The 18,831-nt window shown below is 45.3% G+C and overlaps 1 long non-coding RNA gene across 3 annotated transcripts in view; it reads right to left on the reverse strand.

The window, feature by feature from the left end:
* LOC137526850 (uncharacterized) overlaps window positions 1-18,831 on the reverse strand; it is a 468,244-nt gene that overhangs the window by 205,716 nt on the left and 243,697 nt on the right. For all 3 annotated transcript variants that reach the window (XR_011023123.1, XR_011023120.1, XR_011023121.1), the window contains one exon: window positions 13,338-13,408. This is a non-coding gene — a long non-coding RNA (uncharacterized lncRNA). The remainder of the gene's footprint in view (window positions 1-13,337; window positions 13,409-18,831) is intronic.

The raw sequence follows: 18,831 nt of genomic DNA on the forward strand, positions 1-18,831 counted from the left end.
CTGTTGCCGAGTAATGAGCATTCCCAGTTATTGCATATTCTTTCTGCTTGTCATGACAAAGGGCGGGAGAAGGCACACACCCCCATCTCCTTTTCCAACTCCACCCTCTGGCAGAGGAAGAGTTAAAACGATACTGCTGGACACAGAGGGGAGTTTTTTTGTCCAGCCATCCATCTACTATCCGAAGGATTGGCATTTCATTCAAGGACTTCTATCCATTGTACAGAACTTTCCATAACTAGACTTCAAATCTTCAGTTGGACTTATTACCACAAAAGGACATACGGTAACTTGACAAACTGCTCAGACTGTCATCAGATATTTTTTTCATATTGAATCCTTATTTCTGAATCAATTTGTTTCCTTTGCTATATTTAGTTCTGCATATATTTATTTCTTTAAATAAATGATTAAAAATCATGTGGTTCTGAAAATCTCTGTAAAAGGGTCACGATTCCAGAAAGACGTTGCCATAACCGTTTTGATATTAATGTTGTTAGTTTGCCATCTCTAGAAAGGTTGTGTATTAACCCTTTTTCCTACAGGATTTAGCTAGCGTTAGATTTAGCTTATTCGCACGCTTTATTGCGGATTGGTGGCAGCGACCTGGTCTCTGTATGAGATCACAGATTGTATCGATTGTACATACAATCGAAATTGGATTGTGTGTGGACTCACCAACCAACCCAAAAGGTTACTTTGCCTGCAGTGCTGACCTCCTTTAGGATTCCCTCCGGGCCCAAGGCTTTATGGTAAACTGCAGCAAAGGGAACAGGAATTGTTGGGTGACTGCGCATATGTCACACTCTCGTCATTTGCCAATTAGCAGGCATATTTTCGTAGCGCTCACTATGCTACTCTGATAAGATGTGTTAACTCCAATAAGGTGTGTAAACCCAGATAAGGCATGCTAATTCTGTTAAGGCGTGTTAACTTTGATAAGGCGTGTTAATTCTGTTAAGGCGTGTTAACTCTGATAGGGCATGCTATTTGTCTTAGTAAATCAAGCCCAATGCGTGCTACCTAGATAGCATGTACATTGTAGGGTAATATACACTGTTCAAGTGGTTTAACATTGCATCATGCTAATTGCTCAGTATGCGCTAAATACCTGTCAGAAGTACAAGCAATTTTACTGCTGCATAGTGAATACACACTTATCTCCAGAAGTGTCCGTGGGTATGCCTACTAATATATCATGAAAAGGCCAACTTACATTCAGCACTTACTGATTGAATAGGTAACAGGTCTTAGCTTGTCCAGCTACAGTAGACTCTTGCTGACTGTTGCAGACATGCTCCTTATATAGATGATGAGAAAGAACAGGCAACACAATAAAAATTAAGTAATGGCGTGAACCATTCATTAATAGTGATGTCACAAACATCAAATTTGCTGCAAACATTCGCAAACCTGCGAACCGCCATAGACTTCAATGGGCAGGGAAATTTTAAAACCTATAGGGGCTGTTTCTGGCCACAAAAGTGATGGAAAAAATTGTTTCAAGGGGTCTAACACCTGGACCGCAGCATGCCGGAGGGGGATCCATGTCAAAAGTCCAATGAAAAATTACGTAGTTGACGCAGAGTAGTGGTTCAATATCGAAAGGGCAGAACTCACATTACATTCCTAAATTTGTGGAATGAAGTGCTTTAAAACGCCCGGCATGTGCACATAGGAATAAGGTAGTGTATTGGTTAGGCCCAGTTCACACTGACAGATGAAATGCCACATTTACCGCACCGCAAACAACCCCAAAGAGCATTAGTGATAACTTCAAGTAAGCCAATCATTGTTTTTCATAGTGGACAATGACTCCTATAAATGCCTATGGGAAATCTGCATCAGAAAAATCGCATTTAGTGGAAACAGGCCCATAGGCATTTATTGGAGTCAGTTTTTGTGCATCCAGAATCCACGTGTAGGGGGAAAAGGCCCTAAGTCCTCTCGTGGCAATCTTTGTGTAGTGGCCACTGTGCTTGTGCACACGTTTGCGGGAGTGCAGGCAATCGCAATTTTCCAGCCCCTATGGTTGGGCTTAGGTAGTTATACAGGGGGCAGTAGTGGATACTAGATGATGCCAGTGGTTCGGGACGCTCAGCTGGTGTTTTTTTTGTGTGAAACTGAATGGCACTTCACGCAGGTCAGGTGACAGAGGGGTTTGTACTACCTGCAATAATCAATTTACAATATAGGCCCTGCCTGTGAGGCCTTACACATGAGGCAGTAGTGGATACTAGATGATGCCAGTAGTGGTGGTGAAGGATTATTCGGTTAGCTAGTCGGTACACTTCTAGGGCCAACAGACCTGTCTCCCAACAGCTAATGTGTGCACTGGACAGAGAGAACAGCAATATAACAGTAGCAAGAAAAACAATAAACCAGCCCAGGGCTATTATGCAAGGAACTGTAGCTGCACTGTGCACACCTGGGTCCATCAGCTAAAGTGCACTGGACAGTGGACTGTGCAATATAGCAAGAAAAACAATAAACCAGCCCTTAAGGGCTACTGGTGGTTGATCAGGATGCTGTGGTAGCAGGCAGCAAATAAATGCACTGCAAAAACAGAACACAGGCCTCACTAATGCCAAGTGTGTTGCTAGGTTCCTGGGTGATCCGGGGCACCCCTGGGCACCAAGAGGGAATGATTGTGCGAGCTATGGTCATGTTACGGGAAAATGGGCGTGGTAATAGGTGGGGCAATATGTACATGAACACAGCAGTAGTGTGACAAATATATTAAATAGGCTGTATTTCACATAAATAAGCCCCTCACCTGGCTTCTGTCTTGTCTTCGGCTGGCTGGCCTATGTGCTGTACTCCACTGGCGGTTATGCTGGGCTTGCTGGTGGTGATGCTGGGCTGCCTGGCTGGTGGTGATGCTGTGCTGGCGTTGATGCTGTGGCCTGGGTGGTGGTGATGCTATGCCAGCCTGGCTGGCGATGATGCTGAGCTGGCCTGGCTTTGCTGGGTGCTGGGCGATTTGTTGGGGGCTTTGCTGGGCAATTTACTGGGGGCTTTGCTGGGGTGAAGGCTTTTCTGGGCTGGGGGCATTTTTGGGCACTTTGCTGGGCTGGGGGCTTCACTAGTCTTTGCTGAGCTGGGGGCTTTGTTTGGCTATATGCTTTGCTGGGCTGGGGCCCAGGAGCTTTGCTTGTGGCTTTGCTTTGCTGTGGGCTGTGCTTTGCTGGGCTGGGGCCCAGGGGCTTTGCTTTTCTAGGGCACAGGGGCTTTGCTGGACTGGGGCCCTGGGGCTTTGCTTTGCTGGGTGTTTTGCTTTTCTGGGCTGGGGCTTTGCTTTGCTGAGGCCCAGGGGCTTCGCTGGGGCCCAGCGGCTTAGCTTTTCTGGGGGCTTTGCTAGGCTGGGCTGGAGGCTTTGCTAGGCTGAACTGGGTGCTTTACTTTGCTGGGGGCTTTGCTTTGCTGGGCTCTGGGGCTTTGCTGATCTGGGGCCTGGAGGCTTTGCTAGGCTGGGGCCCGGGGTCTTTGCTTTGCTGGGGGCTTTGCTTTGCTGTGCGCTTTGCTGGTCTGGCGGCTATGCTGGGCGGGAGTGCTGGCAGCAGTGCTACAGACCTCAGATCGCGGCGACTAGGGAAGGTCAGATACAGGAAGTGACTAGTGACGTCACTACCGCATTTGAAGTTGTCCTTCTCTGCCTTCCCCAGTCGCTGCGATATGAGGACTTATCATGGCAGGAGTGGGAAGCCAGCACACAGCGGGGGGAGGGAGGCTCACGGGGCACCCAACGGTATTGTATTCGGGGCATGCATGGCAACAGGTTAGTGTGTGGTGCCCCGGATAAAAAACCTTAGTTACGCGCATGACTAACGCAATCCCTGCAGCACAGCACAGTTCTTTCCCTAATCTGCCTAGCACAGCAACCAAGGCAGACTGTGAAATGGCTGCCATGACGGTGTTTTAATGGGTGGGTGTGGTCCAGGAGGGAGGGATAGCTGATTAACTGCCATGTGCCTGCTTATTCTGGGGTGAGGGGTCAAATTTTGGCTCCATGATGACTACATACTCCTTTTGAATAAATTCAGGCTTAAGTCAGTGGATTGTGCATGTCTTTATTTTATTTTGATGCCTATTAATACCTCTCCTCTTTGTGGATCTGACCCAGTCTCTTTATGTACATTAATAACTTCAAAAGGTGTAGCTATGTTGATACTTACACATTATTATTTTTGTGTATTACTATTATTTTTATCTATATAGCACCAATATCTTTCATAGCAATGTACAAAAACATACAATAATGGAAAGCATACATACATGAGGAGTTTAACACATTGTACAATCTGGACAACCAGTGACACAAGTACAAATACATACAATTGATATGTAGTTTGAAAACATCACCAATACTGGTACATGTGATAAATTACAGCAGAATAAGAAACACTAGGAGAAGGTTCCTGCCCTTGTGAAATTTCAATCTAGAGGGTTGTGGGTAGAGACACTAGGGTAGTAGACAAAGGTGTTAAGAGATAAGGCTCTGAATATGTGGGTCTTGAGGGTACGTTTGAAAATTTCCAGGCCTGGAGGATGACAAACATGCCATGAGATAGAGTTCCAAAGCAGAGGTGATACACGTGAGAAGTCCTGGATGCGAAAGTGAGAGGAGATGATCAAGCTGGATGACCAGAGGGTCTCATGCGAGGAGTGAAGGTTCCAGGGGGGATGATATCTGGATATCAATAAAGCAATGTTTGGAGAGGACAGCTTATGTAGTGCTAGGAGTATATTGTGCATCACAGACCTGCTCCTCCATCAATGACAAGGCCAGTGACATGGTCTGGTGGAGGGTGCACCATCAGTGAGTTCTGGCCTTTCCAGAGAATTTATGGAGTCCAGTTACATTAATATTGCAATACAGATTAGTGTATCTACATGTTCCTGACAAAAACAAAGCACATCCTTTCAGGCAGGGGTGTAGCTAGAAATCATTGGGCCCCTTTGCAAAACTTTGGTTGCCCCCCCCCCCCCCTCTCTTTTTGCACAGGTAAGCTGAGAACCAATGTTATTCAATTGGCTAGTGCAAGGGTCTGAATCTGTGGCTCTAGAGCCGTGTGTGGCTCTTTAGCCATTTGAGTGTGGCTCTAATAGTGGCTGGGGCGAACCTGTCATTATACTCGGCCCCCCTTTGTGTAGTTGCAAGTTGGTGCAGCCCAGAACGTCTGTCAAGTGACAGACCGCCTATTGGGCCAATCAGAGTGCGGGGGATCAGGTCCTTTAATGTGACTGGACCAGCTGGGGCTTAGGGCAAGAGGAGCGGAGCCAAAGTTAAGTTACTAGCATTTGCTATGCTGCAATTCAGCAACATAGCGTGGGCTGAGTGCCCCCTGCCCCGATTATGCATGTTACGCTGCCAATAGCGCTCAGAGCATGCTGGGACACTGAATTAAGGCACGCTGATTCACTAGTGTGCATAACATTAGCTAATTCGTGCTGTTACACGGTGCTATGCTTAGTGAATCAAGCCCATTATAGGTACAGAAACAGAAGGTGCTGTCAGAAACACTTTGATAAGGAGCGTCACAGCTGTACAGTGCAACTGTTTTACAAACGTGTGGTAATGATCCTCAGGGTAAGATAGATTTTTTTTATTTAATACAGTTATCACCCACATCTGACAGGTAAATTACGTTATTGCAGGTTCGTCTGTTTACTGTGCAAGGAAACCTGAAGTTAACAAAAATACAATCCTCACCCAATCCTTTTTTTTTATAAAAATCCAGTATTTAAGAAAAAAATTCCACAATGTAATAACTAAAAGAATCCACCAAGCAAATATATACATCAGTAATAATAATTCCCCAAGCTATATCAGCCATGTCAGTTCATTGTAAGCACATTCTTTCCTGTGCTTGTAATTCACTTAGAAAGATCACTAAAAATAGCCTTTTGTGCCTAGGCAGAGTTTCTGTGTCTGATCATACAGCTATGTAAACACACTATAGATTTTCATTGGTGTTTACTGTATTCCTCGTCATGGGGAGCAGCCCATCTGTAGTCTGGAAGCCAAGCAATATGCCTGTACAGAGCTTATTCCAAAGCAGCTGCCCAAATAATCACTAAAAAGATATTCACAAACCTGATTCACTGTGAGCAATCTGGTTTTAGACCAGGAAATGGAATGGTGCCCAGCCCATATATGGTACAATTTTTACATTTTTTTTGATTAGATAAATTTGTTAGATTATCCCGTTAGAAAAAATGGCATAGTTGTTTTTGAGGTACCATACACGAACGTTCGATTAGGCTGAAAATCCGGGGAAAATGATTGAATATGCCGAAAATTCAAATTGAGAAAAAAGATCGAGATAAAAAATAAAGTATTCGATCCAATGGTTCATTCGATCGGAAGTGACTTTTTTTTTCAACCGGAATCTTTTTTTTTTCAGTTCGAGCTGTATTTTATCTCAGATAGTTAACACAGACGGCAGTTGTAGCTCAAAGCGTCTATTGAGCTGTATTTTTCCTGTGAGTGGTTCCATTTATTTATTGTGAAGTTATCATTACCTCAGAGCAACTATATAGGTGTGTTTTACCTGTGTGTGTGTGTGTGTGTGTGTGTGTGTGGGGGGGGGGGGGGGGGTTATGCTGAGGGGATTTTTCCCTCAGAGCGATTACAAATGGCTCTATTAACTAACAGGAAGAAAGCCAACATTGCATTTGCATTGTACCTTTGGACTGTCTTTGATGAGGACAAACTTACTTTACTAAAAAAATATAATTACAGTATAATAAAATGATAATAATCATACACATACTTCAATATTTAGTCTTTAATCTTGTTATGAAGACAATGCAAATAAAGATTACAGTCTTTGAAACAATTCTTACAATTAAGATCTAAAAGATCTTTTCATACAATTGAATATACATGATACAATTACAACACACAATCAACATTTTTGACAACATTGGTTGGACACCTTTAGATTTCCAGATGAATACCCATAGCTCCCAACTGTCCCTTTTTCGGAGGGACAGTCCCTCTTTGGGAGCCCTGTCCCTCTTTCCTCCTTATTTGTCACTCTTTCAGGACTTTGTCCCTCTTTCTATGTAAATATATATATTTCTCTACTAAAAAATGTGTTTGACTCTAAACTTTATTCACATCCTTTAAATTGATAAATTACCAATTTTAAAATGTTAATATGAAGGATTTTAAAATGAACCAGGATAGAAAGGACCAGTGTGGTTTGAATTATAAAACAACATATTTTTCTTATGAAATCTTTATGTTGTGCGTGACTAGGGTGTGTGACGGGCGAGATCAGTGGTGTGGCTTAAGTGTCCCTCTTTCTCATCTCAAAAAGTTGGGAGGTATGGAATACCTGTAGAGTTATTGCCTTTCTTGATATGGAAAAGGCATTTGATTCTGTGGAGTGTTAATAGCTGTGGGAGAGCCTAAAGGGATATGGGTCCGGCAGTAACTTCAATAAATGGTTACAGGCTTATATTCCATTCCTAAAGCTAGAGTTAGAACAGGAGATGTTATATACCTTCAGCTGTATAAAGGAACCTGTCAGGGCTGCCCCATCTCCATTTTCGTACTTGCAACAGGGCCGGAATTCTGGAAAGGCCACACAGACCCTGGCCTTGGGCGGCTTCAGACCGAGGGGCCACCTGGTCATGACAAAGAGGCTGATATATATGAAAGAGGAGGATGCAAATGGGGAGCAATACATGAAAAAGGGAAGTTAATGTCCAAGGTAGCGAGCTGTCCATGAAAATGTGACGCGTCAACACATGGATGATACACATGGAAAAGGGGTCTGGACATGGAGTGGGAGGGGGGTGATGCACAAGGAAGAGGAGTCCCAACACACTTGGGGCTTGATTCACAAAAGGGTGCTAAGTGTTAGCACGCCAGTGAAAAGCTTCTTTGCATGTGCTAACATGCTTTGCACATGCTAACTAGGGTGCTAAGTAGTTAGCACATGCAAACTACTTCGCACCGCACCGTAGTTAGCACATGCAAACTACTTAGCACCGTAGTTAGCACGGTGCCAAGTAGTAGTTAACTATGGTGTTAAGTAGTTTGCATGTGCTAACTACGGTTCTAAGTTTGTATGTGCTAACTATGGTGCTAAGTGTAATGATCTGCTCTGCTGTCTGCATAGGCAGACAGCTTTTTGACCATTTGTTAGGTCTGAGTGCTGCAGGTCCCTGGAAAAGAGACCTGTCTCCACTCTGCAAGCTGCAGAGTTGCTGTTCTCGGGAGGAATTTGCATCCACTTGTCATGCAAATTGCTTAGCTGCTTCCTCTGATGGCTTGCAGTATAAAAACCATTTCCTCCCAGAATTCCTTGCTGGTCATGATGGTTTGTTCCTGCTAACTTACCTGGAGTCTCAGCCTATTGCTTACTGTTTGCTAATATTGTTATCTTAGAGTATTTCCTTGGGAGTGCCCTAGCATTCCTGTTAGCATAGTCAGGTTGTTTGTTACCTGTATTGCTTTGTACTGTCTATCTGTTGCGATTGTCTTGTCGCCAGCGGCGGTCGACAGGAAATCGTTCTGTCTGTTGGGATTGCATTCGCCCTAGCGGTAGAGACGGTGGTTCCTTCTATACTCTGTCTGGGAGTGTAGCCAGAGCAGCGGTTGCTACTGGTTGCTCCATCTGTCTGTCTGGATCGCATTCGCCCTAGCGGTAGAGGTGGTGGTTCCTTCTGTATTCTGCCTTAGGAGTGTAGACAGAGCAGCGGTTGCTACTGGTTGCTCCATCTGTCTGTCTGTCTGGAACGAACGCTTGCTGTCGTCTCGGTGAGGTAACCGTTTAGCAAGCGTTCGCGTTCTCTTTTGTTTTCTAGATTGGTGGACACGCATACATTCTGTCCCTGTGGTCACGCTCTCTCTCTAAGGGCTATCTTGCCCTGTATTGCTTCACCTTGTACAATTCCCATCTGACATCTGTGGCAGTGCAGAGGGTTAATCCTCTGCACTCCACAGCTCCATCTGCCGGTGGGAATTTCCCTCTACAGGTGCATTGCACCCAAAGCTGGGTTCTGTTATTTTATACGCTTGTGGAGGATTTCCGCAGTGTCAGCGCACATCTTGTGCGCTGACCACGGAAATAATTCCCCAATCGTTACACTAAGTAGTTTGTATGTGCTAACTACTTAGCACCCTAGTTAGCATGTCCAAAGCTTTTAGGCGTGCTAACTATGTTAGCACCCTTTTGTGAATCAAGCCCATGGCCTATGGGCAGAAAAATTATAAATCTGGCCTTGACTTGACTTGCAATCGAACTGATGGAAATTCTGATTAGGGGAGCAGATAACATGGATGGGATTAAGGTTGGCAACAAAAAGGAGAGTATATCTCTATATGCTGACGATATACTTTTAAGGTGGCCATACACATAGATTTGCAGCAGATTCGACCATCAGATAGATTTCTGTCAGATGCTTGTCAAGTCAAATCTGACAGGAATCTATCTGATGTGTGTCACACACCAGGAACAGATTTCCAATAGATATTACAATAAAAGCTATTGGAAATCTATCTAAATGCATTATTGGACCATTAGATCCAATGCAACTCTATGGGCCATGGATCTGCTGCCAGCAGCAGATCCACCTAGACTTTCCATCCTGTCAGATAGATCAAATCCATCAAAATCGGTCGCAAATTGATCAATAGATTTGATTTCGGATTAATCGATTCGATAGAATCAAATCGATCTATGGCTGAAATCGACCAGTGTATGGGCCCCTTTATATCTAGCTGATCCTGGAAACTACCTCACTAGTGTACTAGCCATGATCAGTAGATTTGGTAATTCTTCCGGCTGGATTAATCAGGACAAATCCATTTTTATGGCATTGGATGAAATTCCACCTCAGATCACTGACTTTCCTCTCACGAAGGTTGCCCAATTCTGTTATCTCGGTATTCAGATCACACCTAACCTAGAAGACTTTATAACCCTGAATATTGATCCCTTAGTTACTGTATTTAAACACAAAATATAGTATATGGAGGAAGCTACTGCTCAACTTAATTGATCTTTTTGCCAAAGTTTCTTTATCTGTTCAGACAGACCCCAGTGATTTGTCCTAAGTCCCTGTTTAAAGGATAATTACCAAAGCTAAAATAACCTAGAGAAACGAGGGGGGCAGGCATATACTGTGACCTGTCCTGTTGCCTGCCACTCCGCCCGTTCTTTTTTTTTTTTTGCCCCCACATTCTACCTAAATTTACATTTACCTATTGATCAAGGTGGCCTGGCGTCACCATATTTTATGTTTTAGTATTAGTTACAGTGCGCTGGTGGCTCTCTGAGGATCACTACAGCTAAGTAGTTACTCTTGAGGCCAGCTAGGCTCTTATAAATGTTTGACAAGACAAAAACATTTATATCGCGCTTCTCTCCTGGCGGACTCAAAGCGCCAGAGCTGCAGCCACTAGGACGCGCTCTATAGGCAGTAGCAGTATTAGGGAGTCTTGCCCAAGGTCTCCTCACTGAATAGGTGCTGCCGGCTTACTGAACAGGAAGAGCCAAGATTTAAAACCAGGTCTATTGTGTCAGAGGCAGAGCCCTCAACTAGTACACTATCCAGCCACACCTCTATACCACTCCCATGTGTACTGTTGTCAAAGTCTGGTGGTCAATTTTGAAACTGAAACTGGGAGACACCTGGCTCTCTCCATACACCCCCTCCTCTGCTACTCTTTTTTTCCCCACTCTTTCTTCTGTCTCTCTTTCTCATCTCTAAACTATGGATCTTGTTTTTTTTATATACTCCATATGTCGAAGGTATGTCTGATAAATTAAGACGTGTCTCTATAGACAGGATTGAACAGAACTTAACCCTCGTTCTCACATGGTTTACTCACAAGATGCTTGTAACCTACATTAACTACTGAGAAAAAAAATATTTATCCTTGTAATGTCCAGGGGCGTAGCAATAGGGGTTGCAGAGGTAACGACCGCATCAGGGCCCTTGGGTCAGAGGGGCCCAGAAGGGCCCTCCCTTAACTACAGTATTAGCTCTCTAATGGCCCTGTGCTGGTAATAATCACTTTTATAGATGCTTTAAATTAGATTGTAAGCCTCTGGCAGGGTCCTTCATTCCCTAGTGTAATCTACAGGATCATGTGCTCCTGTTCTATGACAGCCTGTACTTGTATTACTGGGCCTACCTAACCAGCCCATATTGCATGATCATGTATTTTGTACAATTTGTGTAACGATCGGTGTCAGCACACAGAGAGAATCTGATTATTGGTGATCTGCAGTATCACCAAGAATACAGATTATACCTGATTATTGATGATCTGCAGAATCACCGATAATCCAAGTATAACTAACCTCTGGACACCTTATAGTATGAGTGTTTGATGCAACAGTAATAACTTTGAGTAAGACCACCCGGGGAGCGGGTGGTCTTTGGCAGTACGGGCGATACTGCCTTTAGAGAGGAACAGAGACCTTCCAGTAGCCTGAGAACTCCAAAGGGGTGGAGTTTCAAGGTAAGGTAGGCTGAACCTGTGAGTGACACCTGAAGGTGGTAGTCACTACCAGGTCAGGAGACTATCTCTTAACAAGAGAGATAGCTCTCGAGGTCGGGCAAGCCAGGTCGGCAACACACAGACAGATAAAGTACAAAGACAGAAGGCTGATTCGGTATCCAAGTCAGGCAGGGTTTGGCAACGTGATATCAGATATGCGTGGTACCGAATCAGAAAGCAGAGGGATAGTCAGGAAAGCAATAAGTCATAACAAATATCAAACAATGCCTAGTCTTGGGTGTGAGGTCCGTGGTCTCTACACCCTGGAACTAGTCTGAAGCATAACACAATAATAACACAATAGTAATCTGGCTCAGTGTGAATTCCCAGGTCCTCCTGGTTCAAACACACTGTTGGATCTGACTAAGGTCTGAGTGCTTCCACGTAGTGATCACAACGGCAGACAATCAGCAACTGACAAGCAAACTGTATATATAGTTGCAGGACTCAGCCGCCCCACCCGAACCACTCAGCCAATCAGGAGTCCAGCAGGAATCAGCTGATCATCCTGATCAGCTGACACATCTCCTGCTGGCATAAAGGTCCTGACTTCTGGCGCGCGTGTGCGTAGCCCTAAACCTGTGCGAACTAACAGGCTCAGCCACACCAGCTGCATGCTGCTGCGTGCAAACCGCCGCGCTGGACGTGGAACCAGCCGCCTTGCTGTCAGTACATGCGGCAGCTTTTCCGCGTTCTGCCATGTCACTAGATGCACGCTTCGGCGTGCAGACCGCCGCGTTTGGACGCGGAATCAGCCGCCTTGCTGTCAGTACACGCGGCGGCTTTTCCGCGTTTTCTCACAATTTGCATGTATAACTTTGCTAAATGTTATATAACCTTGTTATGTCTGTCATCCTTGTATCATTGTATATATTTATTGTCCAGCGCTGCGTAATATCAGAATCAGAATCAAGTTTATTCGCCAAGTACGGCAGTTGTCGTACCCGGAATTGGTTGTGGTACACATGGCATCTTTACATGACAGACAGAACAAGAACAACAGGAATTACAATGAGACAGGTATAGCGACATGCAGATACTGGTGAACATTCATGGGAGCTCTGGCAGATACTAGGGAACACTCATGGGAGCACTAGCAGCTAGAGTGTGGGCCAGTACTGCCCAGAGTGGAGAGAGTTCAGAGATCGGGGTGCTGGCTAGGTGATAGAGTTCAGGTGGAGAACAGCTTGAGGTAAGAATGTGTTCCTGCACCTGGTGGTTCTGGCGTAGATGGTCCTGTAACGTCGGCCTGTTGGCATGAGCTTGAAGTGGCGATTCCCCGGGTGGGAGGGGTCGCCAGAGATCTTGGAAGCCCTCGACCCGAGTCTCGCCATGTGGAGAAGGTCTAGTGGAGGCAAGGGTGATCCAATGATTTTCTCCGCAGTGTCAATTACCCTTTGAAGTTTGTGCTTGTCCTTGGCGGATGCTCCTGTGTACCATACTATGACAGAGGAACAGTATGGATTCCGTGGTAGCGGTATAGAAGCTGGTCACCAGTTCGCGCGGCATGCCGAATCTCTTTAGTTGACGCAAGAATATGTTGGTGCTTTATAAATACAATAAATAATAATAATAATAAAATAGTAGTAATCATTAACAAAACTGTTTCCCATTCCCTTCTTGCACCTCTTACACTGTGGAAATCCTTGGTAGGTTTTGGTGCGCCGTATCAATTGCTATGTATAGAGCTTGGGGGGCCCCATGTAAAACTTGCACCGGGGCCCAAAGTTCCTTAGCTATGCCACTGGTAATGTAATTGATATACACAATGCTTTATGACATGTTATTCTGCTACTCTGATATGGCTTACCAAAATCATTGTAGCGGTTATGTAGCAGTATATTCTGGGAGATCTGTATTTCTTGTACTTTTTCTTAGTACCTATTAAAAATCATAAAAATATTAAAAGTTAAAAAAATGGCTGTTCACACTTGTTTTGCTAGATTTTATGCATGCAAATTTCTACATGCATAATTTGCGATATTTCTATTCCTTTGTTTGAATATTCATGTGCAAATTTGTGAATTTTAAATGCATTTGTATGCAAAAAATTACAATGGGAAATTACATGAATAATACATTCAATTGACTTCCAAATGGCATGCAATTTTCCCGTGTTCCTATTGACTTGCATTAAAATATGTAGAGACAAAAAGGAAGATTCGGGAGCCACAAAAGTGTAAAATCGATGGCATACAGATTATTAATTGATAGAATGGTATACTCACAAAGGTTGCCGAGCTAGGCAACCACTGAATACACCAATGGGGGATTGTTCTCATCCCCACCTGGGCTAAGATGTCACTCTCTGTAGATAGAAAAGGGTAGTAACACCCATCCACTGGGTGGATAAAAGATCACTTTGAGGAACAGGCATCAACGAAGTATAAAATAAATTAAAAACGGTTTAAAATTGGGGGGTTAATGGTGGACTTACCTCCCCACAAAAGAAGACACATGAAAGTATAATATACAAATTACATTTTTTTCTTACGCCAAAACATCTGCAACACGTTTTGTAGGTCTCACGCCCACTTCCTCAGGCAAAAATACAAGAAGGAGCAACTCTTATGGTGGCCATACATGGTACAATTTTCTCATCCAATCTTACTATTTCTATGTAATATAAGGGAACTGCCTAAATTATCCTTTCAGTATATTCACTTAATTTACCCTTATACTACATAGAAATGGTAAGATTGGATGAAAAAATTGTACCATGTATGGCCACCATAAGAGTGTCTATATGTGGTAAAGCGCCTCTGTCCCTGATCATCGAATAGATCATAAGGGATGCCTGTATGGCTGATATTGTAAAGAAACCTTTCCCACAGTGTGATGTCATGACCATGGTTTACTGTGTAATCTGGCTGCATTGTGGGAAAGAGCGGCTGTTTCCAACAGCCAAGCAAGCCAAACCTGAGTCTGCGGAATGTTCATTTACTTGAAGTACTCAGGGCCGGATTTGTACTTTCCAGTGCCCTAGGCCTGCTGTCACCAAGCGCCCCCCCCCCCCCCCCAAAAAAAAAATTGTCCAACACTCTGACTAGCGATCATTGGTTTGAATGGGCTCATCTCAGTTGTGCTGCTCTGTCTCCCATTCAACAAATAATTCCTGTAATTTGCGCTCCTGCCCGAATGTGCACAGCACGCGATAGTGTTCTGGGCATGCATACTTGAGAAATGACGCTGATGTATGACCGGTACTTGTCAAGAATGCATAACACTGTACCGGCCTCAGTTGCTGAGCACATCTGGGCAGGAGCGAGATATTACAGGGAGCGCGAGTGGCCAGAGCATGCGCTGCTTCTTTGTCCTCTGTGCGACTGGCTGCAGTCAGAGCCACATACAGGTGACAGGGAGCGCGAGTGGCCAGAGCATGCACTGCTTCTTTGTCCTCTGTGCGACTGGCTGCAGTCAGAGCCACATACAGGTGACAGGGAGCGCGAGTGGCCAGAGCATGCGCTGCTTCTTTGTCCTCTGTGCGACTGGCTGCAGTCAGAGCCACATACAGGTGACAGGGAGCGCGAGTGGCCAGAGCATGCGCTGCTTCTTTGTCCTCTGTGCGACTGGCTGCAGTCAGAGCCACATACAGGTGACAGGGAGCGCGAGTGGCCAGAGCATGCGCTGCTTCTTTGTCCTCTGTGCGACTGGCTGCAGTCGGAGCCACCAACAGGTGGCAGGGCAGTGCAATGGAGAGAAGCCCATCCAAAACAGAGAACAGGTAAGTAGAAAACATCCTGTCAAGACCCACTTTGGATGTTCTGTTGTAATTACAGTGGACCTGAACTCAGAACTTCCTCTCTGCTCTAAAAGATACGCAACAACATAACCTTTCAATAAAAACATTTTTGTTACAGCTGATACAAATCCTGCAATAAATCTGCAGTGTGTCTACTTCCTGCTTTTATGGAAGCAGACATATGTTTAACATCCTGTGCTTTCAAATGAGCTTAGCTGTTGTGGCAGTCAGGTGACACAGTGTAGAGATTAAATTACAACTTGTGACACAGAGGAGGGGGAATTAGACAGGCTCTCTAAATGCATACAGGATACAGTTCTCTGTTTTCCTTCTGTCCTGTGCAAGAGTTCAGCTTCACTTTAAAGCATCTGAATGACATTTATTTATATGTGCTGAAAAATCTATGCATCTCTTTTGAATGCTGAATGTACATATGGTGGTGTGCTCTAACATATTGGCAGTATACGGGAACAAAGAAGGCTTATTTAAATTGCCTTTAAAACGTTTATTAGGGTAAATGAGGCATGTAACATCATGTTTTTTTAATGATGTGGGGACTTAAAATCTCTCTCTCAGATGGGAAATCCGAGTTTTCTCGGATAGTGCAGATTTTAAAAAAATATCCGAATTGCTATTCAAAGTTTGGATAGTGGAAAAAGTTCAGATTATCTGGGTAGTTCGGATACCCAAATATTGGATGAGCACCACTGCTCAGGTGTCATTTAAAATGACAATTTAGCAATGAAAGGGAAGAAAACAGCATTTTTTATCCTGCAGTCTCATAGATGGTAGGAGCTGGAAGACAGAAAATGAGTCAGGAAAGAGTTAACTAAGGAAGAGAAGCGACCACTGCTAAAACAGTCATAAATTAGGATTAGATAAATTAGCTGAGGTCAGTGTCAAAGTTGTAAAAGTGGTGAAGAAACTGCAGAGCTCTCTGATGTTTGGGAATGCTTGGCATTAAAACTCAGCGGAACTTAGTTCTATCTGCTTTGTAATGTAAATCCCTGGTATTTCTCACATCGATCTGTAAGTCTATCATACAAAGAAAGGAATGGATTATCAGATGACCGATATGATTGATCCTGATTGTTTTAACACATCAGGAAGTGAGAGATAGTGTTGGGCGAACACCTGGATGTTCGGGTTCGGGCCGAACAGGCCGAACATGGGCCAGATGTTCGGCATGTTCGGCCCGAACGCCGAACTCAATGGGAGTCAATGGGACCCCCGAACATGCCCATTTTGGGGGCCCCATGGGGTTGCAGGCATAAGGGGGGAGCATGCCCCGGTCGCGGGGGGGGGGTCGGAAATTCCCCCCACCCCCTCCGCTAGCGCTCCCCCCTCTGCCCGCTTCCCCATACAAAAAGTTTGAAACAAGTTCAATAGTACCTGGGCTGGTGGCACTGGCTGGCAGTGGAGTGAGGAGGAGGAGGAGGAGGAGTCCGAGTAGCAGAGTGACGTTGAGGCCGGGCAGCGAGCGGTTCAGCGCTAGTACCCTTGTGGTACTTCCGCCCTTTCTCTGACCTCACGTCCTCTGCGTGATGACGCATACGAGGGTACGCGTGATGCGTACCCTCGTATGCAGAGGACGTGAGGTCAGAGAAAGGGCGGAAGTACCACAAGGGTACTAGCGCTGAACCGCCCGCTGCCCGGCCTCAACGTCACTCTGCTACTCGGACTCCTCCTCCTCCTCACTCCACTGCCAGCCAGTGCCACCAGCCCAGGTACTATTGAACTTGTTTCAAACTTTTTGTATGGGGAAGCGGGCAGAGGGGGGAGCGCTAGCGGAGGGGGTGGGGGGAATTTCCGACCCCCCCGCGATCGGGGCATGCTCCCCCCTTATGCCTGCGACCCCATGGGGGGCAGTATTCGGCCGAACAGGGCCCTGTTCGGCCGAACAGGGGCCCTGTTCGGCCATGCATTCAGTAGTTCGGCGAACCCCGAACAGTTTGGCCGAACACCACCAGGTGTTCGGCCGAACTCGAACATCACCCGAACAGGGTGATGTTCTGCAGAACCCGAACAGTGGCGAACACTGTTCGCCCAACACTAGTGAGAGAGAGAGATGCAGGGATTGGGGAACTGTGGAATTCAGCTATTAGTGCAGAGCAGGGCGCTGGCTGGCTGTGCTGCGGGACCAGAAGAGATGATTTACTTTGACATATGACCTCTTCTCTCTCCAAGTCATGCCGCCCTTCTTATCTTATCTAATTTTATCGCCCTAGGCCGTGGCCTTTCTGGCCTTTCCAGAAATCCGGCCCTGGAAGTACTATGTACAGAGATCACCTGGTAGGACTAGATGTCACCACCAGTGATACATTTCAGAATTTATCAGTTGGTTTTTTTTTTACAGTAAAACAGAGAGAGGAAAGATTTTACATTGGGCAAACACTGCCTAATGTGCGGACACACGTGGCTACCTATAATGGGAGGGGCTTCCTAATACTGAAGACTCACCAGGCTACCTATACTGGGGGGCTGACTAATACCAGGGGCACATGTGGCTATCTATACTGGGTGCTGTCTGCCTAACTTTTGAACATACCTGGCTACTTATGTGGGTGGAGGCTGCCTAACCTTCGGATTTGTCTATATTTTGGGCACACCAGGCTATCTATACTAGGGGGTTCAGTGGCGTACCCAGGATGAAGTAGGGTGGGAGGGGAACCACTGGCACCAGGGAAGCATTTTGTTGTCTGAGGTAACGTGCTTCACTTCATATATGTGGAGCAATGTATGTGCATTTCACATGTGCTTTCAGAACTGCCTTAATTCTGGATTCCTCAAAGATTTTGGCCCATATTGGCATGATAGCATCACACGGTTCCTGCAGATCGTCTGCACATCCATGATGCAAATCTGCCCTTCCACCACATCTTGGTGGAAAATGCTATCCTCTTATGTGTTACAGTATATGGTTTGTTTTGTTTTTTTTTAAAGAGGGGGGGGGGGGGACGGGACACTGCCTTATTACGTGTGCATGTTTTTTTGTTTTTTTTTCTTTGGAAGCAGTGTGAGGGAAACACGGTCTACCTAACTTTAAGGTTACTTTGCCTAACTGTGTTTTGGAAGAAACTTGGGACCATTGTCTTTACGTTACACAGTTATATTACTGTAAGCTCCACCCACATTCTTTCATGGCCACGCCCATGTTTGCAACGCCGTGCTTTGGGCGCTGCACTCGACCTATTCTAATCCAGTCACTCAACCAAACTTGAGAACCCCATATGGCCCTCAAGTCAAAGAGTTTGCCCACCCTTAATCTAACCTCTCCCTACTTTCACACAGAACCCTCCTGGTGGTGCCTAACACTTGCACAGTGTCTGAAAATTCAATCACAGGAAAAAATACTTCTTGATACTTACCTAAGAAGAGGGAATGCTCTGGATCCTCCAGAGGCAACCTGTGCCCTCCTCGAGACCACCGCCACTGCTCGGGACCCTCTGAAAGTCTGTGGCCATGCTCCTCTTTGTGCATAAGCAGTCCTGTACTGCGCGTATTGTGTGAGTTCAGCCATGTTTGCAGAGTAGCAAGGAGCCACTCACAATGGAGCAGTTCG

The sequence above is a fragment of the Hyperolius riggenbachi genome, chromosome 1 (assembly GCF_040937935.1).
Source record: "Hyperolius riggenbachi isolate aHypRig1 chromosome 1, aHypRig1.pri, whole genome shotgun sequence".
NCBI classification, from domain to species: domain Eukaryota; kingdom Metazoa; phylum Chordata; class Amphibia; order Anura; family Hyperoliidae; genus Hyperolius; species Hyperolius riggenbachi.